General features: G+C 43.3%; 1 protein-coding gene across 1 annotated transcript in view; it reads right to left on the reverse strand.

The window, feature by feature from the left end:
- MFAP2 (microfibril associated protein 2) overlaps positions 1-16,964 on the reverse strand; it is a 61,150-nt gene extending 44,186 nt beyond the window's left edge. Inside the window, exon 1 of the mRNA XM_053690261.1 lies at positions 16,869-16,964. The gene's annotated coding sequence lies outside the window, so the exon portion shown is untranslated. The remainder of the gene's footprint in view (positions 1-16,868) is intronic.
- Positions 16,965-20,082: the final 3,118 nt, after the last annotated feature.

Consider the following 20,082-nt stretch of genomic DNA (forward strand, 5'->3'; position numbering starts at 1 on the left):
TGTATACATCACAGCACATGCCATGTATATAACTGTCAGACCTCACTGAGTGTATACATCACAGCACATGCCATGTATATAATAGTCAGACCTCACTGAGTGTATACATCACAGCACATGCCATGTATATAACTGTCAGACATCACTGAGTGTATACATCACAGAGACCCAGGTGTGCTAACTTCAGCGACTGCTCTATCTCCTTCTCCCCATAGTCTTCTATATGTTATAGCTTGTGCGCAAACCTGACACTGCGCTAAACCAAAGGTGCATTAGGAATACTTTACATTCCTATGTTCTTCACATAGAAGAAAATGTTCTTTTTATTTTAAATATACAGGTGTATATATATATATATATATTTTAAGTATACATCTATACCTATATATCTATATGAATATATATATTTTATATTCATGTATATAGAAATATATATTTAAATATAAAAATATTTTTTTTATGAAGAACATTGGAATGTAAAGTATTTCCAATAAAAAGACATTAAAATACACTAAAATAAATAAAAATACACACACACACACACACACACACACACACACACATTGGAGCCCTTTCCAGTCAAACACCTTGCCATATACCTTATCCCTTTTAAAACCTTTTTATTAATATTAAAAAGATGGGGATTTGTAAAAAAGTGTATGTATGTGTGTAATACTTTACTGTAATGTGTATTTCAGGTCTAAAGTCGCGCTAAATATTCTAGCACAGTTTCGGCTTTCGCTCAAGAGCATACTAGCACTTTCACGATTTCAATTGAAAGTATAGGTTGTGCTAGAGCAATGTCGGCCGCACTAGCTATTCTTTGGAAATAGGACTTGAAATATCAAGTTGCACGCTAATGTTAGCACAGTTCCGCGATATTGCGTATCACAATCCATGGTATCATTAGTGCTCCACTTGTAATCTGGCTGTTAGTGTTTAAGACGTGCAGGGAAACCGATAGAAAGATGTCAGCTTAATAACAGAATTGTGTGTTTTTTATAGTAAGTTCTATCTGATCAATGAAACATTTTTCCCTTCAAAGTCCATTTAACATTTCATTAACTGCTTTCACAGTTCAGACAGAGCATGCTATTGTAAAATCTGTACCGGTGTTGTGTAATATTTCCCTACCTTGTTACGTTGTCCTACCTATGTAATGCGTAAGGCCAAGCCTACATCTATATAGAGAACTTTCATATCCGCAATATTTGTTTCAAAAGAGGCTGATGTTAAAATAGTGATCGGCTTCTGTATAATTTTCCAACCATGTTATATTTGGCTGTTTTCATTGCAGATCTCGCTGAAACATAAATAATTAAAACATAAACACAAAATATTATGTATGGTATTAGCTTGTGATGATAGCTTTAATTTTATAAATGTACTTTTCAGGCTATGTAACAAAAAATAATCTAAACATATCTGTACCCTGAAAAAAAATACATTTATAAAGATAATGCTATCATCACAAGCTAATAACATACATAATATTTTTTGATTATGTTTTAATGTTTTATGTTTGAGGGAGATCTGCACTCAAAACAATCAAATATAAACACTCAATCAATATTTTCACATCAGCCTCCGTTTGAAACAAAAATGGCGGATATGAAAGTGCTCTATCTGGCCGTACACTTTACATAGGTAGGAAAACGTAACACAGTAGGCAGATATTACAGAACACTGGCAATAGCATACTTTGTAGCAAACAATGCTGTCATAGACTGCTAAGGATTTGTGCATACTCCTGAGCTCAACTAGTTTTACTTTTATACAGATGATACCAACAGACCAAAGCAAATTTGACAATAGAAATAAACTGAAAAGTGTCCCTTTATTCTTATCATACGATACCAGTGTTTGCGCTAGATAGGGTGACCATATTGCCGCTTTAAAAAGGGACACATATGAAAAATACATACGTCAGGGCTTTTTTCAGGGCTGTTTAAAGAAATGATCTGTATAAGAACCCTGACATATGTATTTTTAATATGTGTCCCTTTTTAAAACGGCAATATGGTCACCCTAGCGCTAGATCAAATAAGGAGTTTATAATAGTGAGACAAATCTTGCTAATTCCTAATATATCCTATTGAGTAACATTCACTAATCCACAAGGGAGTCCACAAAACCTTTGTGAATGAGAACCATAAAATAGTTTTGCCCCAACTGTAATCTCTTTAGAGTGTTTTCAGCCTCTGGAGCTAAATACATTTACAAGCTCCCCCTCTGACAGTAAGAACTTCTGACACCTCTTTGCCCCTGCCTGTAAATTCCTTTTACATCTGCACCTCTTATTCCTGAATTTCCTGGGCTAAAGCAGTAGGAAGCCATTGTACAAAAGCAGAGTGCAGCTGTGATACTAATCAGCACACAGTCTGCTCCTAAAATCAAAGAGTGGCTTTGTTCTGAGAGAGCCCGCAGTCCTCATACTGTATGGAAACATCTGGCAATCATCATCAGAACCCCCTCTCACCCACTCCTCCATCTCAAACTCAGCAATCCCTCCTCAGCAACCCCAGGGAACTACCAGCCCCCACTCCCTGGCGTTTACAGCTTGTAGCTGCAGGCAGATGGAACAAAGGCAGTGTGAGACACTAAAGTTTTATTTTGGCTACTTACCAGAAGATAAAAAAAACTCCCCTCTAACTACAAATGAGTCAGTGAATTGTAGGAGGGGGCAGTGTTTGGATTTGAAAATGGTGACTGCTGTTAAAAGGCATTTAAAATAGGTGACTGATATAAAAACAATCACATGATCTGTCTAAAGACTATGGCAGCCTTTGAGCCTTATACACACTAAAGTAAACTAAAAGATTCTGGTGTCAGTATAACAGGGGACGGGGGAGGAAACTTCTTACAATTTCTTTTTTCAGATTTAGGACTGAGGCATCCCTGTGTAAAGATTAAACAATTGGTATCTGCACCCAGAAGATGTGAGATTATCATAATACAAATTAAGTTCTGTGCTTTCTGTGCGTATATTATTAGGTACAGACTATCAGCCAACACACAGTTAACACACACATAAAAAAGCTGGGTTACATTATCCTTTAATTTGTGTTCCAAAGAAATATTGACCCTGTGCAGGAGGCCAAATAATCCCTCTGAGCCTGGCACGGGAAAGCTACATATCTCCCTCCCTCTTCTGTCTGTACTGTACAGTCATGTAGTCATGTCTACAGCATAAGACTAAGTGTGTGGTGTCTGTGATACCTAATACTAGGTATTTAGTTTCTCCTGCACCCCACATGGTGTGTGAGTCCCTGTACCTTATACTGTAGGTGTATTAGTCCCTGTACCTTACACTGTGTGTGTATTAGTCCTTGTGCCTTACACCAGTGTTTTTCAACCAGTGTGCCGTGAGAGATCCTCAGGTGTGCCGCGGCAGACTGACAACAGTGCGGGGGTGTCCCTCTTTCAAATTTTGAAATATTGGGAGGTATGTGACAGGCTCATCAGGCATCATTTACAACCATGACATTGACATTCATTCACAGACAATCATTATGATTGTTTGTGAATGAATGTCAATCTGTCATGTATAGTTTGTAGGAGGCATGGCATGACAGCACAGTACAGTGTGTGTGTATATATATACTGTATATATATATCCTGTATTAGGCTACAATGTGTGATTTTGTAAAATTTTGGGATGGTGGTGTGCCACAGGATTTTTTAAAGTAAAAAAGTGTGCCACAGCAAAAAAAAGGTTGCAAATCACTGCCTTACACTGTGTGTGTATTGGTCCCTGTGCCTTACACTCTGTGTGTATTAGTCCCTGTGCCTTACACTGTGTGTGTATTAGTCCCTGTGCCTTACGCTGTGTGTGTATAAGTCCCTGTACCTTACACTGTGTGTGTATTGGTCCCTGTACCTTACACTATGTGTGTATTAGTCCCTGTGCCTTTCACTGTGTGTATTAGTCCCTGTGCCTTACAGTGTGAGGGTGTATTAGTCCCTATGCCTTACACTGTGTGTGTATTAGTCCCTGTGCCTTACACTATGTGTGTATTAGTCCTTGTGCCCTACACTGTGTTTGTATTAGTCCCTGTGCCTTACACTGTGTGTGTGTGTTAGTCCCTGTGCCTTACACTGTGTGTGTATTAGTCCCTGTGCCTTATACTGTGTGTATTAGTCTCTGTGCCTTACACTGTGTGTGTATTAGTCCCTGTGCCTTACACTGTGTGTGTATATTAGTCCCTGTGCCTTACACTGTGTGTGTGTGTGTATTAGTCCCTGTACCTTACACTGTGTGAGTATTAGTTCCTGTGCCTTACGCTGTTTGTGTATTAGTCGCTGAACTTTACAATGTGTGGGCATTAGTCCCTGTACCTTTACAATGTGTATTTATTAGTCCCTGTGCCTTACAGTGTGCGTGTATTAGTCCCTGTGCCTTACACTGTGTGTGTATCAGTCACTGTGCCTTACACTGTGTGTGTATTAGTCCCTGTGCCTTACACTGTGTGTGTGTGTTAGTCCCTGTGCCTTACACTGTGTGTGTATTAGTCCCTGTGCCTTACACTGTGTGTGTGTGTATTAGTCCCTGTACCTTACACTGTGTGTGTGTATTAGTTCCTGTGCCTTACAGTGTGTGTATTAGTCCCTGTGCCTTACACTGTGTGAGTATTAGTCACTGTGCCTTACACTGTGTGTGTATTAATCCCTGTGCCTTACACTGTGTGTGTGTGTTAGTCCCTGTGCCTTACAGTGTGTGTATTAGTCCCTGTGCCTTACACTGTGTGTGTATTAGTCCATGTGCCTTACAGTGTGTGTGTATTGGTACTTGTGCCTTACACTGTGTGTACATTTGTCCCTGTGCCTTACACAGTGTGTGACTAAGTCCTTGTGCCCTACACTGTGTGTGTGTATTGGTCCCTGTGCATTACACTGGGTGTATTAATCCCTGTGCCTTACACTGTGTTTGTATATTAGTCCCTGTGCCTTACAGTGTGTGTATTAGTCCATGTGCCTTACAGTGTGTGTGTATTGGTCCTTGTGCCTTACACTGTGTGTACATTAGTCCCCGTGCCTTACACAGTGTGTGACTAAGTCCTTGTGCCCTACACTGTGTGTGTGTATTGGTCCCTGTGCATTACACTGGGTGTGTATTGGTCCATGTGCCTTACACTGTGTGTGTGTATTAGTCCATGTACCTTACACTGTGTGTGTATTAGTCCCTGTGCCTTACACTGTGTGTATATTAGTCCCTGTGCCTTACACTGTGTGTATTAGTCCCTGTGCCTTACACTGTGTGTATATTAGTCCCTGTGCCTTACAGTGTGTGTGTGTATTGGTCCTTGTGCCTTACACTGTGTGTATATTAGTCCCTGTGCCTTACAGTGTGTGTGTGTATTGGTCCTTGTGCCTTATACTGTGTGTATATTAGTCCCTGTGCCTTACAGTGTGTGTGTGTGTATATAAAACAAGTATATAAAAAAGTATAAAAAAAGAGTGAAATCATAATATGCACAATAAATATTTGCAGCATGTGGTACTTTGATCTGGTCATTTCATTGCAACATGACATAATGAAAATGTTTAGGGAGAATCTTTTCTTTGCAACAATCTGCATGTAAATAGCTGGGTAAATAAGACTGTGGCATATTCTATGTTCTTAACACCACATATATTGTTAATGTTTAATGTTGTTTTATTTTTGTTGTACTTTGTATTTGACATTAAATGGTTAATATGCGTTCACCAATAGCCAGTATTTAAGAGGGCCATGGGTGTACTATCTGTAGTTTCCGATGAGGCTCTACTAGGGGGTGCGAAACGCGTCAGACGATATTCCATGTTTGTACCTGTTTGCCCTTTGTAAAGAATAAAGCATCTTTTGAAGTTTTACTGCTGTGCTGCCGGATTTTTCTTACTTTGTGTGTATTAGTCACTGTGACTTACACTGCGTGTGTATTGGTCCCTGTGCCTTACACTGTGTGTATTGGTCCCTGTGCCTTACACTGTGTGTATTGGTCCCTGTGTCTTACACTGTGTGTATTAGTCACTGTGACTTACACTGCGTGTGTATTGGTCCCTGTGCCTTACACTGTGTGTATTGGTCCCTGTGCCTTACACTGTGTGTAATAGTCACTGTGCCTTACACTGTGTGTGTATTGGTCCCTGTGTCTTACACTGTGTGTATTGGTCCCTGTGCCTTACACTGTGTGTGTATTGGTCCCTGTGCCTTATACTGTGTGTGTATTGGTCCCTGTGCCTTACACTGTGTGTATTGGTCCCTGTTTCTTACACTCTGTGTATTGGTCCCTGTGCCTTACACTGTGTGTGTATTGGTCCCTGTGCCTTACACTGTGTGTGTATTGGTCCCTGTGCCTTACACTGTGTGTGTATTAGTGTACAGATTACACAGTGTCCCTGTGCCTCAGGATGTGTGTGCTGGGTCCCTATGCATTAGACAGGTTACACAGTGTCCCCTGTGCATCAGGATGTGTGTGCTGGGTCCCTATGCATTAGACAGGTTACACAGTGCCCCCTGTGCCTCAGGATGTGTGTGCTGGGTCCCTATGTATTAGACAGGTTACACAGTGTCCCCTGTGCCTCAGGATGTGTGTGCTGGGTCCCTATGCATTAGACAGGTTACACAGTGTCCCCTGTGCATCAGGATGTGTGTGCTGGGTCCCTATGCATTAGACAGGTTACACAGTGTCCCCTGTGCATCAGGATGTGTGTGCTGGGTCCCTATGTATTAGACAGGTTACACAGTGTCCCCTGTGCCTCAGGATGTGTGTGCTGGGTCCCTATGCATTAGACAGGTTACACAGTGTCCCCTGTGCATCAGGATGTGTGTGCTGGGTCCCTATGCATTAGACAGGTTACACAGTGTCCCCTGTGCCTCAGGATGTGTGTGCTGGGTCCCTATGCATTAGACAGGTTACACAGTGTCCCCTGTGCCGTGAGAGATCCTCAGGTGTGCCACGGCAGACTGACAACAGTGCGGGGGTGTCCCTCTTTCAAATTTTGAAATATTGGGAGGTGTGTGACAGGCTCATCAGGCATCATTTACAACCATGACATTGACATTCATTCACAGACAATCATTATGATTGTTTGTGAATGAATGTGAATATGTCATGTATAGTTTGTAGGAGACATGGCATAACAGCACAGTACAGTGTGTATATATATATATATATATATATATATATATATACTGTATATATATCCTGTATTAGGCTACAATGTGTGATTTTGTAAAATTTTGGGATGGTGGTGTGCCACAGGATTTTTTAATGTAAAAAAGTGTGCCACAGCAAAAAAAAGGTTGCAAATCACTGCCATACACTGTGTGTGTATTGGTCCCTGTGCCTTACACTCTGTGTGTATTAGTCCCTGTGCCTTACACTGTGTGTGTATTAGTCCCTGTGCCTTACGCTGTGTGTGTATTAGTCCCTGTACCTTACACTATGTGTGTATTAGTCCTTGTGCCCTACACTGTGTTTGTATTAGTCCCTGTACCTTACATTGTGTGTGTATTAGTCCCTGTACCTTACACTATGTGTGTATTAGTCCTTGTGCCCTACACTGTGTTTGTATTAGTCCCTGTACCTTACATTGTGTGTGTATTAGTCCCTGTACCTTACACTATGTGTGTATTAGTCCTTGTGCCCTACACTGTGTTTGTATTAGTCCCTGTACCTTACACTGTGTGTGCATTAGTCCCTGTGCCTTTCACTGTGTGTATTATTCCCTGTGCCTTACAGTGTGAGTGTGTATTAGTCCCTGTGCCTTACACTGTGTGTGTATTAGTCCCTGTACCTTACACTATGTGTGTATTAGTCCTTGTGCCCTACACTGTGTTTGTATTAGTCCCTGTACCTTACATTGTGTGTGTATTAGTCCCTGTACATTACGCTGTGTGTGTATTGGTCCCTGTGCCTTTCACTATGTGTATTAGTCTCTGTGCCTTACAGTGTGTGTGTGAGTATTAGTCCCTGTGCCTTACACTGTGTGTGTATTAGTCCCTGTGCCTTTCACTATGTGTATTAGTCTCTGTGCCTTACAGTGTGTGTGTGAGTATTAGTCCCTGTGCCTTACACTGTGTGTGTATTAGTCACTGTGCCTTACACTGTGTGTGTATTAGTCCCTATGCCTTACACTGTGTGTGTATTAGTCCCTGTGCCTTACACTGTGTGTGTATTAGTCCCTGTGCCTTACGCTGTGTGTGTATTAGTCCCTGTACCTTACACTATGTGTGTATTAGTCCTTGTGCCCTACACTGTGTTTGTATTAGTCCCTGTACCTTACATTGTGTGTGTATTAGTCCCTGTACCTTACACTATGTGTGTATTAGTCCTTGTGCCCTACACTGTGTTTGTATTAGTCCCTGTACCTTACACTGTGTGTGCATTAGTCCCTGTGCCTTTCACTGTGTGTATTAGTCCCTGTGCCTTACAGTGTGAGTGTGTATTAGTCCCTGTGCCTTACACTGTGTGTGTATTAGTCCCTGTACCTTACACTATGTGTGTATTAGTCCTTGTGCCCTACACTGTGTTTGTATTAGTCCCTGTACCTTACATTGTGTGTGTATTAGTCCCTGTACATTACGCTGTGTGTGTATTGGTCCCTGTACCTTACACTGTGTGTGTATGAGTCCCTGTACCTTACACTGTGTGTGTATTAGTCCCTGTGCCTTTCACTATGTGTATTAGTCTCTGTGCCTTACAGTGTGTGTGTGTGTATTAGTCCCTGTGCCTTACACTGTGTGTGTATTAGTCACTGTGCCTTACACTGTGTGTGTATTAGTCCCTATGCCTTACACTGTGTGTGTATTAGTCCCTGTGCCTTACACTGTGTGTGTGTGTTAGTCCCTGTGCCTTACACTGTGTGTGTATTAGTCCCTGTGCCTTATACTGTGTGTATTAGTCTCTGTGCCTTACACTGTGTGTGTATTAGTCCCTGTGCCTTACACTGTGTGTGTATATTAGTCCCTGTGCCTTACACTGTGTGTGTGTATTAGTCCCTGTACCTTACACTGTGTGAGTATTAGTTCCTGTGCCTTACACTGTGTGTGAATTAGTCCCTGAACTTTACAATGTGTGGGCATTAGTCCCTGTACCTTACAATGTGTATTTATTAGTCCCTGTGCCTTACAGTGTGTGTGTATTAGTACCTGTGCCTTACACTGTCTGTGTATTAGTCACTGTGCCTTACACTGTGTGTGTATTAGTCACTGTGCCTTACACTGTGTGTGTGTGTTAGTCCCTGTGCCTTACACTGTGTGTGTATTAGTCCCTGTGCCTTACACTGTGTGTGTGTATTAGTCCCTGTACCTTACACTGTGTGTGTGTATTAGTCCCTGTGCCTTACAGTGTGTGTATTAGTCCCTGTGCCTTACACTGTGTGTGTATTAGTCCCTGTGCCTTACACTGTGTTTGTATATTAGTCCATGTGCCTTACACTGTGTGTGTATTAGTCCCTGTGCCTTACACTGTGTTTGTATTAGTTCCTGAACCTTACAATGTGTGTACATTTGTCCATGTACCTTACACTGTGTGTGTATTAGTCCCTGTGCCTTACAGTGTGTGTATTAGTCCATGTGCCTTACAGTGTGTGTGTGTATTGGTCCTTGTGCCTTACACTGTGTGTGCATTAGTCCCTGTGCCTTACACAGTGTGTGACTAAGTCCTTGTGCCCTACACTGTGTGTGTGTATTGGTCCCTGTGCATTACACTGGGTGTGTATTGGTCCCTGTGCCTTACACTGTGTGTGTGTATTAGTCCCTGTACCTTACACTGTGTGAGTATTAGTTCCTGTGCCTTACACTGTGTGTGAATTAGTCCCTGAACTTTACAATGTGTGGGCATTAGTCCCTGTACCTTACAATGTGTATTTATTAGTCCCTGTGCCTTACAGTGTGTGTGTATTAGTCCCTGTGCCTTACACTGTCTGTGTATTAGTCACTGTGCCTTACACTGTGTGTGTATTAGTCCCTGTGCCTTACACTATGTGTGTGTGTTAGTCCCTGTGCCTTACACTGTGTGTGTATTAGTCCCTGTGCCTTACACTCTGTGTGTGTGTATTAGTCCCTGTACCTTACACTGTGTGTGTGTATTAGTCCCTGTGCCTTACAGTGTGTGTATTAGTCCCTGTGCCTTACACTGTGTGTGTATTAGTCCCTGTGCCTTACACTGTGTTTGTATATTAGTACCTGTGCCTTACACTGTGTGTGTATTAGTCCCTGTGCCTTACACTGTGTTTGTATTAGTTCCTGAACCTTACAATGTGTGTGCATTTGTCCATGTACCTTACACTGTGTGTGTATTAGTCCCTGTGCCTTACAGTGTGTGTATTAGTCCATGTGCCTTACAGTGTGTGTGTGTATTGGTCCTTGTGCCTTACACTGTGTGTGCATTAGTCCCTGTGCCTTACACAGTGTGTGACTAAGTCCTTGTGCCCTACACTGTGTGTGTGTATTGGTCCCTGTGCATTACACTGGGTGTGTATTGGTCCCTGTGCCTTACACTGTGTGTGTGTATTAGTCCATGTACCTTACACTGTGTGTGTATTAGTCCCTGTGCCTTACACAGTGTGTGACTAAGTCCTTGTGCCCTACACTGTGTGTGTGTATTGGTCCCTGTGCATTACACTGTGTGTGTATTGGTCCCTGTGCCTTACACTGTGTATGTGTATTAGTCCCTGTGCATTACACTGGGTGTGTATTGGTCCATGTGCCTTACACTGTGTGTGTGTATTAGTCCCTGTGCCTTACACTGTGTGTGTGTATTAGTCCATGTACCTTACACTGTGTGTGTATTAGTCCCTGTGCCTTACACTGTGTGTATATTAGTCCCTGTGCCTTACACTGTGTGTGTATTGGTCCCTGTGCATTACACTGGGTGTGTATTGATCCCTGTGCCTTACACTGTGTGTGTATTAGTCCCTGTGCCTTACACTGTGTGTGTATTAGTCCCTGTGCCTTACACTGTGTGTGTATTAGTCCCTGTGCCTTACACTGTGTGTGTATTGGTCCCTGTGCATTACACTGGGTGTATATTAGTCCCTGTGCCTTACACTGTGTGTGTATTGGTCCCTGTGCATTACACTGGGTGTGTATTGGTCCCTGTGCCTTACACTGTGTGTGTATTAGTCCCTGTGCCTTACACTGTGTGTGTATTGGTCCCTGTGCATTACACTGGGTGTGTATTGGTCCCTGTGCCTTACACTGTGTGTGTGTATTAGTCCATGTACCTTACACTGTGTGTGTATTAGTCCCTGTGCCTTACACTGTGTGTGTATTAGTCCCTGTGCCTTTCATTGTGTGTATTAGTCCCTGTGCCTTACACTGTGTGTATATTAGTCCCTGTGCCTTTCATTGTGTATATTAGTCCCTGTGCCTTACAGTGTGTGTGTGTGTATATAAAACAAGTATATAAAAAAGTATAAAAAAAGAGTGAAATCATAATATGCACAATAAATATTTGCAGCATGTGGTACTTTGATCTGGTCATTTCATTGTAACATGACATAATGAAAATGTTTAGGGAGAATCTTTTCTTTGCAACAATCTGCATGTAAATAGCTGGGTAAATAAGACTGTGGCATATTCTATGTTCTTAACACCACATATATTGTTAATGTTTAATGTTGTTTTATTTTTGTTGTACTTTGTATTTGACATTAAATGGTTAATATGCGTTCACCAATAGCCAGTATTTAAGAGGGCCATGGGTGTACTATCTGTAGTCTCCGATGAAGCTCTACTAGGGGGCGCGAAACGCGTCAGACGATATTCCATGTTTGTACCTGTTTGCCCTTTGTAAAGAATAAAGCATCTTTTGAAGTTTTACTGCTGTGCTGCCAGATTTTTCTTACGTTGTGTGTATTAGTCACTGTGACTTACACTGCGTGTGTATTGGTCCCTGTGCCTTACACTGTGTGTATTGGTCCCTGTGCCTTACACTGTGTGTATTGGTCCCTGTGTCTTACACTGTGTGTATTGGTCCCTGTGCCTTACACTGTGTGTGTATTGGTCCCTGTGCCTTATACTGTGTGCGTATTGGTCCCTGTGCCTTACACTGTGTGTATTGGTCCCTGTTTCTTACACTGTGTGTATTGGTCCCTGTGCCTTACACTGTGTGTGCATTGGTCCCTGTGCCTTACACTGTGTGCGTATTAGTGTACAGATTACACAGTGTCCCCTGTGCCTCAGGATGTGTGTGCTGGGTCCCTATGCATTAGACAGGTTACACAGTGTCCCCTGTGCCTCAGGATGTGTGTGCTGGGTCCCTATGCATTAGACAGGTTACACAGTGTCCCCTGTGCCTCAGGATGTGTGTGCTGGGTCCCTATGCATTAGACAGGTTACGCAGTGCCCCCTGTACCTCAGGATGTGTGTGCTGAGTCCCTATGCATTAGACAGGTTACACAGTGTGCCATGTGCCTCAGGATGTGTGTGCTGGGTCCCTATGCATTAGACAGGTTACACAGTGTCCCCTGTGCCTCAGGATGTGTGTGTGCTGGGTCCCTATGCATTAGACAGGTTACACAGTGTCCCCTGTGCCTCAGGATGTGTGTGTACTGGGTCCCTATGCATTAGACAGGTTACACAGTGTCCTCTGTGCCTCAGGATGTGTGTGCTGAGTCCCTATGCATTAGACAGGTTACACAGTGTCCCCTGTGCCTCAGGATGTGTGTGCTGGGTCCCTATGTATTAGACAGGTTACACAGTGCCCCCTGTGCCTCAGGATGTGTGTGCTGGGTCCCTATGTATTAGACAGGTTACACAGTGCCCCCTGTGCCTCAGGATGTGTGTGCTGGGTCCCTATGCATTAGACAGGTTACACAGTGTCCCCTGTGCCTCAGGATGTGTGTGTGCTGGGTCCCTATGCATTAGACAGGTTACACAGTGCCCCCTGTGCCTCAGGATTAGTGTGTTGGGTGCCTATGCATTAGACAGGTTACACAGTGCCCCCTGTGCCTCAGGATTAGTGTGTTGGGTCCCTATGCATTAGACAGGTTACACAGTGTCCCCTGTGCCTCAGGATGTGTGTGCTGGGTCCCTATGTATTAGACAGGTTACACAGTGTCCCCTGTGCCTCAGGATGTGTGTGCGGGGTCCCTATAGATTAGACAGGTTACACAGTGTCCCCTGTGCCTCAGGATGAGTGTGCTGGGTCCCTATGCATTAGACAGGTTACACAGTGCCCCCTGTGTCTCAGGATGTGTGTGCTGGGTCCCTATGCATTAGACAGGTTACACAGTGTCCCCTGTGCCTCAGGATGTGTGTGCTGGGTCCCTATGCATTAGACAGGTTACACAGTGTCCCCTGTGCCTCAGGATGTGTGTGCTGGGTCCCTATGCATTAGACAGGTTACACAGTGACCCCTGTGTCTCAGGATGTGTGTGCTGGGTCCCTATGCATTAGACAGGTTACACAGTGTCCCCTGTGCCTCAGGATGTGTGTGCTGGGTCCCTATTTATTAGACAGGTTACACAGTGCCCCCTGTGCCTCAGGATGTGTGTGCTGGGTCCCTATGCATTAGACAGGTTACACAGTGTCCCCTATGCCTCAGGATGTGTGTGTTGGGTCCCTATGCATTAGACAGGTTACACAGTTTCCCCTGTGCATCAGGATGTGTGTGCTGGGTCCCTATGTATTAGACAGGTTACACAGTGCCCCCTGTGCCTCAGGATGTGAGTGCTGGGTCCCTATGTATTAGACAGGTTACACAGTGTCCCCTGTGCCTCAGGATGTGAGTGCTGGGTCCCTATGCATTAGACAGTTTACACAGTGTCCCCTGTGCCTCAGGATGTGAGTGCTGGGTCCCTATGTATTAGACAGGTTACACAGTGTCCCCTGTGCCTCAGGATGTGTGTGCTGGGTCCCTATGTATTAGACAGGTTACACAGTGTCCCCTGAGCCGCAGGATGTGTGTGCAGGGTCCCTATGCATTAGACAGATTACACAGTGTCCCCTGTGCCTCAGGATGTGTGTGCTGGGTCCCTATGTATTAGACAGGTTACACAGTGTCCCCTGTGCATCAGGATGTGTGTGCTGGGTCCCTATGCATTAGACAGGTTACACAGTGTCCCCTGTGCCTCAGGATGTGTATGCTGGGTCCCTATGCATTAGACAGGTTACACAGTGTCCCCTGTGCCTCAGGATGTGTGTGCTGGGTCCCTATGCATTAGACAGGTTACACAGTGTCCCCTGTGCCGCAGGATGTATGTGCTGGGTCCCTATGCATTAGACAGGTTACACAGTGCCCCCTGTGCCTCAGGATGTGTGTGCTGGGTCCCTATGTATTAGACAGGTTACACAGTGTCCCCTGTGCCTCAGGATGTGTGTGCTGGGTCCCTATGCATTAGACAGGTTACACAGTGTCCCCTGTGCCTCAGGATGTGAGTGCTGGGTCCCTATGCATTAGACAGATTACACAGTGCCCCCTGTGCCTCAGGATGTGTGTGCTGGGTCCCTATGCATTAGACAGATTACACAGTGCCCCCTGTGCCTCAGGATGTGTGTGCTGGGTCCCTATGCATTAGACAGGTTACACAGTGTCCCCTGTGCCTCAGGATGTGTGTGCTGGGTCCCTATGTATTAGACAGGTTACACAGTGCCCCCTGTGCCCCAGGATGTGTGTGCTGGGTCCCTATGCATTAGACAGGTTACACAGTGTCCCCTGTGCCTCTGGATGTGTGTGCTGGGTCCCTATGCATTAGACAGGTTACACAGTGTCCCCTGTGCCTCAGGATGTGTGTGCTGGGTCCCTATGCATTAGACAGGTTACACAGTGTCCCCCTGTGCCTCAGGATGTGAGTGCTGGGTCCCTATGCATTAGACAGGTTACACAGTGCCCCCTGTGCCTCAGGATGTGTGTGCTGGGTCCCTTTGCATTAGACAGGTTACACAGTGCCCCCTGTGCCTCAGGATGTGTGTGCTGGGTCCCTATGTATTAGACAGGTTACACAGTGTCCCCTGTGCCTCAGGATGTGTGTGCTGGGTCCCTATGTATTAGACAGGTTACACAGTGTCCCCTGTGCCTCAGGATGTGTGTGCTGGGTCCCTATGTATTAGACAGGTTACACAGTGCCCTTGTGCCTCAGGATGTGTGTGCTGGGTCCCTATGCATTAGACAGGTTACACAGTGCCCCCTGTGTCTCAGGATGTGTGTGCTGGGTCCCTATGCATTAGACAGGTTACACAGTGTCCCCTGTGCCTCAGGATGTGTGTGCTGGGTCCCTATGCATTAGACAGGTCACACAGTGTCCCCCTGTGCCTCAGGATGTGAGTGCTGGGTCCCTATGTATTAGACAGGTTACACAGTGCCCCCTGTGCCTCAGGATGTGTGTGCTGGGTCCCTATGCATTAGACAGGTTACACAGTGTCCCCTGTGCCTCAGGATGTGAGTGCTGGGTCCCTCTGCATTAGACAGGTTACACAGTGCCCCCTGTGCCTCAGGATGTGTGTGCTGGGTCCCTATGCATTAGACAGGTTACACAGTGTCCCCTGTGCCTCAGGATGTGTGTGCTGGGTCCCTATGTATTAGACAGGTTACACAGTGCCCCCTGTGCCTCAGGATGTGTGTGCTGGGTCCCTATGTATTAGACAGGTTACACAGTGCCCCCTGTGTCTCAGGATGTGTGTGTGCTGGGTCCCTATGTATTAGACAGGTTACACAGTGTCCCCTGTGCCTCAGGATGTGTGTGCTGGGTCCCTATGCATTAGACAGGTTACACAGTGCCCCTGTGCCTCAGGATGTGTGTGCTGGGTCCCTATGCATTAGACAGGTTACACAGTGCCCCCTGTGTCTCAGGATGTGTGTGCTGGGTCCCTATGCATTAGACAGGTTACACAGTGTCCCCTGTGCCTCATGATGTGTGTGCTGGGTCCCTATGTATTAGACAGGTTACACAGTGCCCCCTGTGCCTCAGGATGTGTGTGCTGGGTCCCTATGCATTAGACAGGTTACACAGTGCCCCCTGTGCCTCAGGATGTGTATGCTGGGTCCCTATGCATTAGACAGGTTACACAGTGTCCCCTGTGCCTCAGGATGTGTGTGCTGGGTCCCTATGTATTAGACAGGTTACACAGTGCCCCCTGTGCCTCAGGATGTGTGTGCTGGGTCCCTATGCATTAGACAGGTTACACAGTGTCCCCTGTGCCTCAGGATGTGTGTGCTGGGTCCCTATGCATTAGACAGGTTACACAGTGTCCCCTGTGCCTCAGGATGTGTGTGCTGGGTCCCTATGCATTAGACAGGTTACACAGTGTCCCCTGTGCCTCAGGATGTGTGTGCTGGGTCCCTATGCATTAGGCTTGATGTACCCACTATAAATTATATTTTATGTGCATACTAGTCCCTGTTTCTCAGTTCCAGTATTCAGGAGCCTTGTGCACTGCTGCAAATTAATTAAAGATTGCCCCCCCCCCCCTGTGCAATGTGTGTTCAATGTCCAAAATGCATCAGTCTGGCTATGCAGTGTCTTTGTATGTGAGTGGTGATATTTGTGCCTTAGCTTGGCTAAGGAGTATCCCCAGCTTGGATACTTAGCACTCAATGCTGTGCTTCATACAGCTTGTGCAATGCTCCTGTACTCATGTCCCGGTGCCTCAGTGTCCCCTGCTCTAATTATTTGCACTGTCCCCTGTACTCATGTCCCGGTGCCTCAGTGTCCCCTGCTCTAATTAGTGTCACTGTCCCCTGTACTCATGTCCCGGTGCCTGTGTCCCCTGTACTCATGTGTGTCCCCTGTACTCATGTGTGTCCCGGTGCCTGTGTCCCCTGTACTCATGTGTGTCCCCTGTACTCATGTGTGTCCCGGTGCCTGTGTCCCCTGTACTCATGTGTGTCCCCTGTACTCATGTGTGTCCCCTGTACTCATGTGTGTCCCCTGCTACTCACCACTATTGGAGTTCAGTCTGTGCCTCCTGTTCTCTCCCTCTTCTCTTTCTGCTTCTGAGGCTCTTACAGGGGGACAGACTTTTACCTCTTGCATTTTTTCCTCTGGGTCCTAAAGAATCAGGTTATGTGAGTGAACTGTATACAGAGTGCAGGGTATCCGACCCTCATTTGCTCTTGTTCATGCAAACTCACTAGGGCAGCTGCTAAATCTAACAGTCAAAAACCTCCAACAGAGCTTGTGCATTTTACAGCACTAAAGGGTATTTGCAAAGGTAGCTAAAGGGTTAACATGGTTTATCAGAGTGCTTCATGGTGCTTATTTTCATCATATAAATATACTGCAATAAAAAGTGTTTGTTTTTTTACCTCTATACAGAGTGAATATTACATGAGAGCTACAACAATGGGAAGAATTACATATATTTTGTTTAGCCCATCTGCTTTGGAATCTGATTTCCACCATGTGGTAAGTAAATATTTGTTAAGCACATAACACATCTCATATCTAACTATAAAGATTTAAGAGCAATTAATAAGCAGCAGAATTATTGTTTTCATATGTAAAAATGTACAGATTTACCTGATCCTCAATATAGACTGATACACATCTCAAATGTTACATTTCCTTCCAATATTTGTATGTTGCACGTCTGCTGGGAAGCTATTCATGTAACTTCTTTTTTATAATTCATCTCCTGAAACATACTTTTTAATCCGATACATTGTGCATATACTTCTGTCATTTTATTAATTTTATTCTTAAAGGGACATTCTGGTCCAGAATACGAGTGGAGCACAAACGTTTGCGCGCAAGCGATAAGGGTATTTGCACTCGTTGGCCTTACTGTTGGTATTACAAGTTGAAAGTAAATCGCTTGAGCACAATCGCAATTTACGCTATAGAATGATTGCAGTGTCCTTAGATCTGTGGTTAACTGTTTTGCGACACAAAAAAGTTGCACAAATCACAAACATACATCACAAAGTGCATTTACACTCATAATAACACCATCTGATAAAAATTATTAAAATACAATATTGCACACAAAAGTTATAAGGGCTCAAAGATATGAAATCTAATGTGTTAAAAATTAGGGCATGCAAATGGCTTTAATATTGAGATACATACATATACATGTCTAAAGATGTATATATATGTATTATTTTTGGTCTGAGGAAGGGGTTTGCGTACCCTGAAACATCACCATTGAATAAATAAGTTATTATTTGAACTGAATCCAGCGAGTGCAGTCCCTACTTGTTGATACTTATTGAAATTTTTACTGATCATCCTGGTTGCTGACTATCTATGATATGAATTGTGAGTGCAGATACACAGTGGAAATATATATATATATATATATATATATATATATATATATATATATATATGTGTGTGTGTGTGTGTACATATGTATTTATGTATTTGACATATATACACATTTAATCACATAAATACATATGTACACACATAAGACATATATATAAGTCAATTAGAGCCCTTTGCAGTTAGTTAGATAAAACATGTATGCTATATTCATTTTTAATAAAGTGTTATACTGTGTATTTACTGTAAATATTTCACATTCCAATGTTCTGTACATTGCAGAATTTGTTCTAAGTATTTCTAAATAGGTATAATGTACCAAAATACCATCAGATATATGTAGAAATATGTATTTATGAATAAATAGAACATATTCTGTTATGTGAAGAACGTTGGAATGTGACATTCATATTTTCATGTCGGGTTAGCGCACATGAGTATACACGATCGGGTTTGCATGTGAGTAGTGTGTTAGGTTTTCCCCCACTTTTTATTCTCCATTGACTTCTATGGGGGAATACGTCAACGTGCACGCAATATTGTAAGTTCGGCTTTTTTTGATCGTCAGGTTACCGCACAAGTGAAAACAGTTTACTTACAACCAGACATGCACAAAAAGCGTACTTCTAGCACAATTAAAGCTTGAGCAGGAGCGTTAATTAACGCTCCACATGTAATCTGCCCTTCTGTTGGAAAAAAATGGCAAGCAGTAAATTACTAGAACATGTTATGTTTGCGTTGCTTTACTAGCAAAGTATGTGTTTAAGAAATGAAAAGGTGAAGCCTTACTTGTGAACCATTAGTATTGGAGCATTTTATTATTAGACAAATTGCCCTCGGTAACTATGTGTTAAACACACAAATTGTCCTGACACACTGTAAGCTGGTCCCCGAGTATGACAATGCAGGGAATTGTCTCATCAACAGAAGAGCGGTTTCTACTGAGCAGGAATTTAACTTTGTGTTTAACAAGGTTGCCAAAAAAAAAAACAAGGTTGCCAAGGAATATGCTTATGACAATATAATGCTGTAACAAATCAGAACATGTTACTGCAGTGACATTTTTTTTTATTTTTAAATCTCTTAATAAAATATGACACTTATATCACGCTCTATCTCCTGAAAGCTACATAAATCAGGGTTGTGAAATGTTTCCTTAGAAAAGTTACATTTATATCAAGCATGGAACATTTTGTAAATCTCCTTTCAAAGGTTTATGCTCTTATTCCTCAATCACAGAGTTTCTGCTGCATCCTCTGCCAGATACAGAGTGTAAGCTCTTCAGCACAGATTCAGCCCCATGTCAGTGCATGTGTTTGTCTTTTTAACACTCTCTTTCTGGAGTGTCATATAGCTAATGTTGCTGAATTATAAATATTGGCCTCTGTTCTAATCATTCTGAAATTCTCATTCAAAATAAAAAAAATGGGATAGTCCATTATCAATTTTGTTAATCAAAAAGATCACAATATTACTGCTTGATAACTTCTATGATATTCAGAGTTAAAGGGACATTTTACCCTAAACTGTTCTCCCCTTTAATTTGTTCCCAATTATCCATTTTACCTGCTGAAGGGTATTCAATTGTTTACAAATATCTAATTTACCTTTATATTGGCATTTTAAATAGCTGATTTTGCCTGTTATATCTCTACCTATATTGAAAGTATCTATAGCTATAGAAAAGCTTGGTAAACATAGCCAGCAGAAGAAATTACACTGCCAATGGGAGACAGGAGAGATAAGGAATAAAATGTTAATTTTAAATTGTTTTCTCTAAGTATACAAACAGAGATAAGATAAGGGAGCATTTGTATGTACAGAAAGTGATAATATAAAGAGATCTAATTTGCCGTTTGTGGGAGTTTCACATGTAATCTAGCCCTA

The sequence above is a fragment of the Bombina bombina genome, chromosome 8 (assembly GCF_027579735.1).
Source record: "Bombina bombina isolate aBomBom1 chromosome 8, aBomBom1.pri, whole genome shotgun sequence".
In the NCBI taxonomy this organism is placed as follows: Eukaryota; Metazoa; Chordata; class Amphibia; order Anura; family Bombinatoridae; genus Bombina; species Bombina bombina.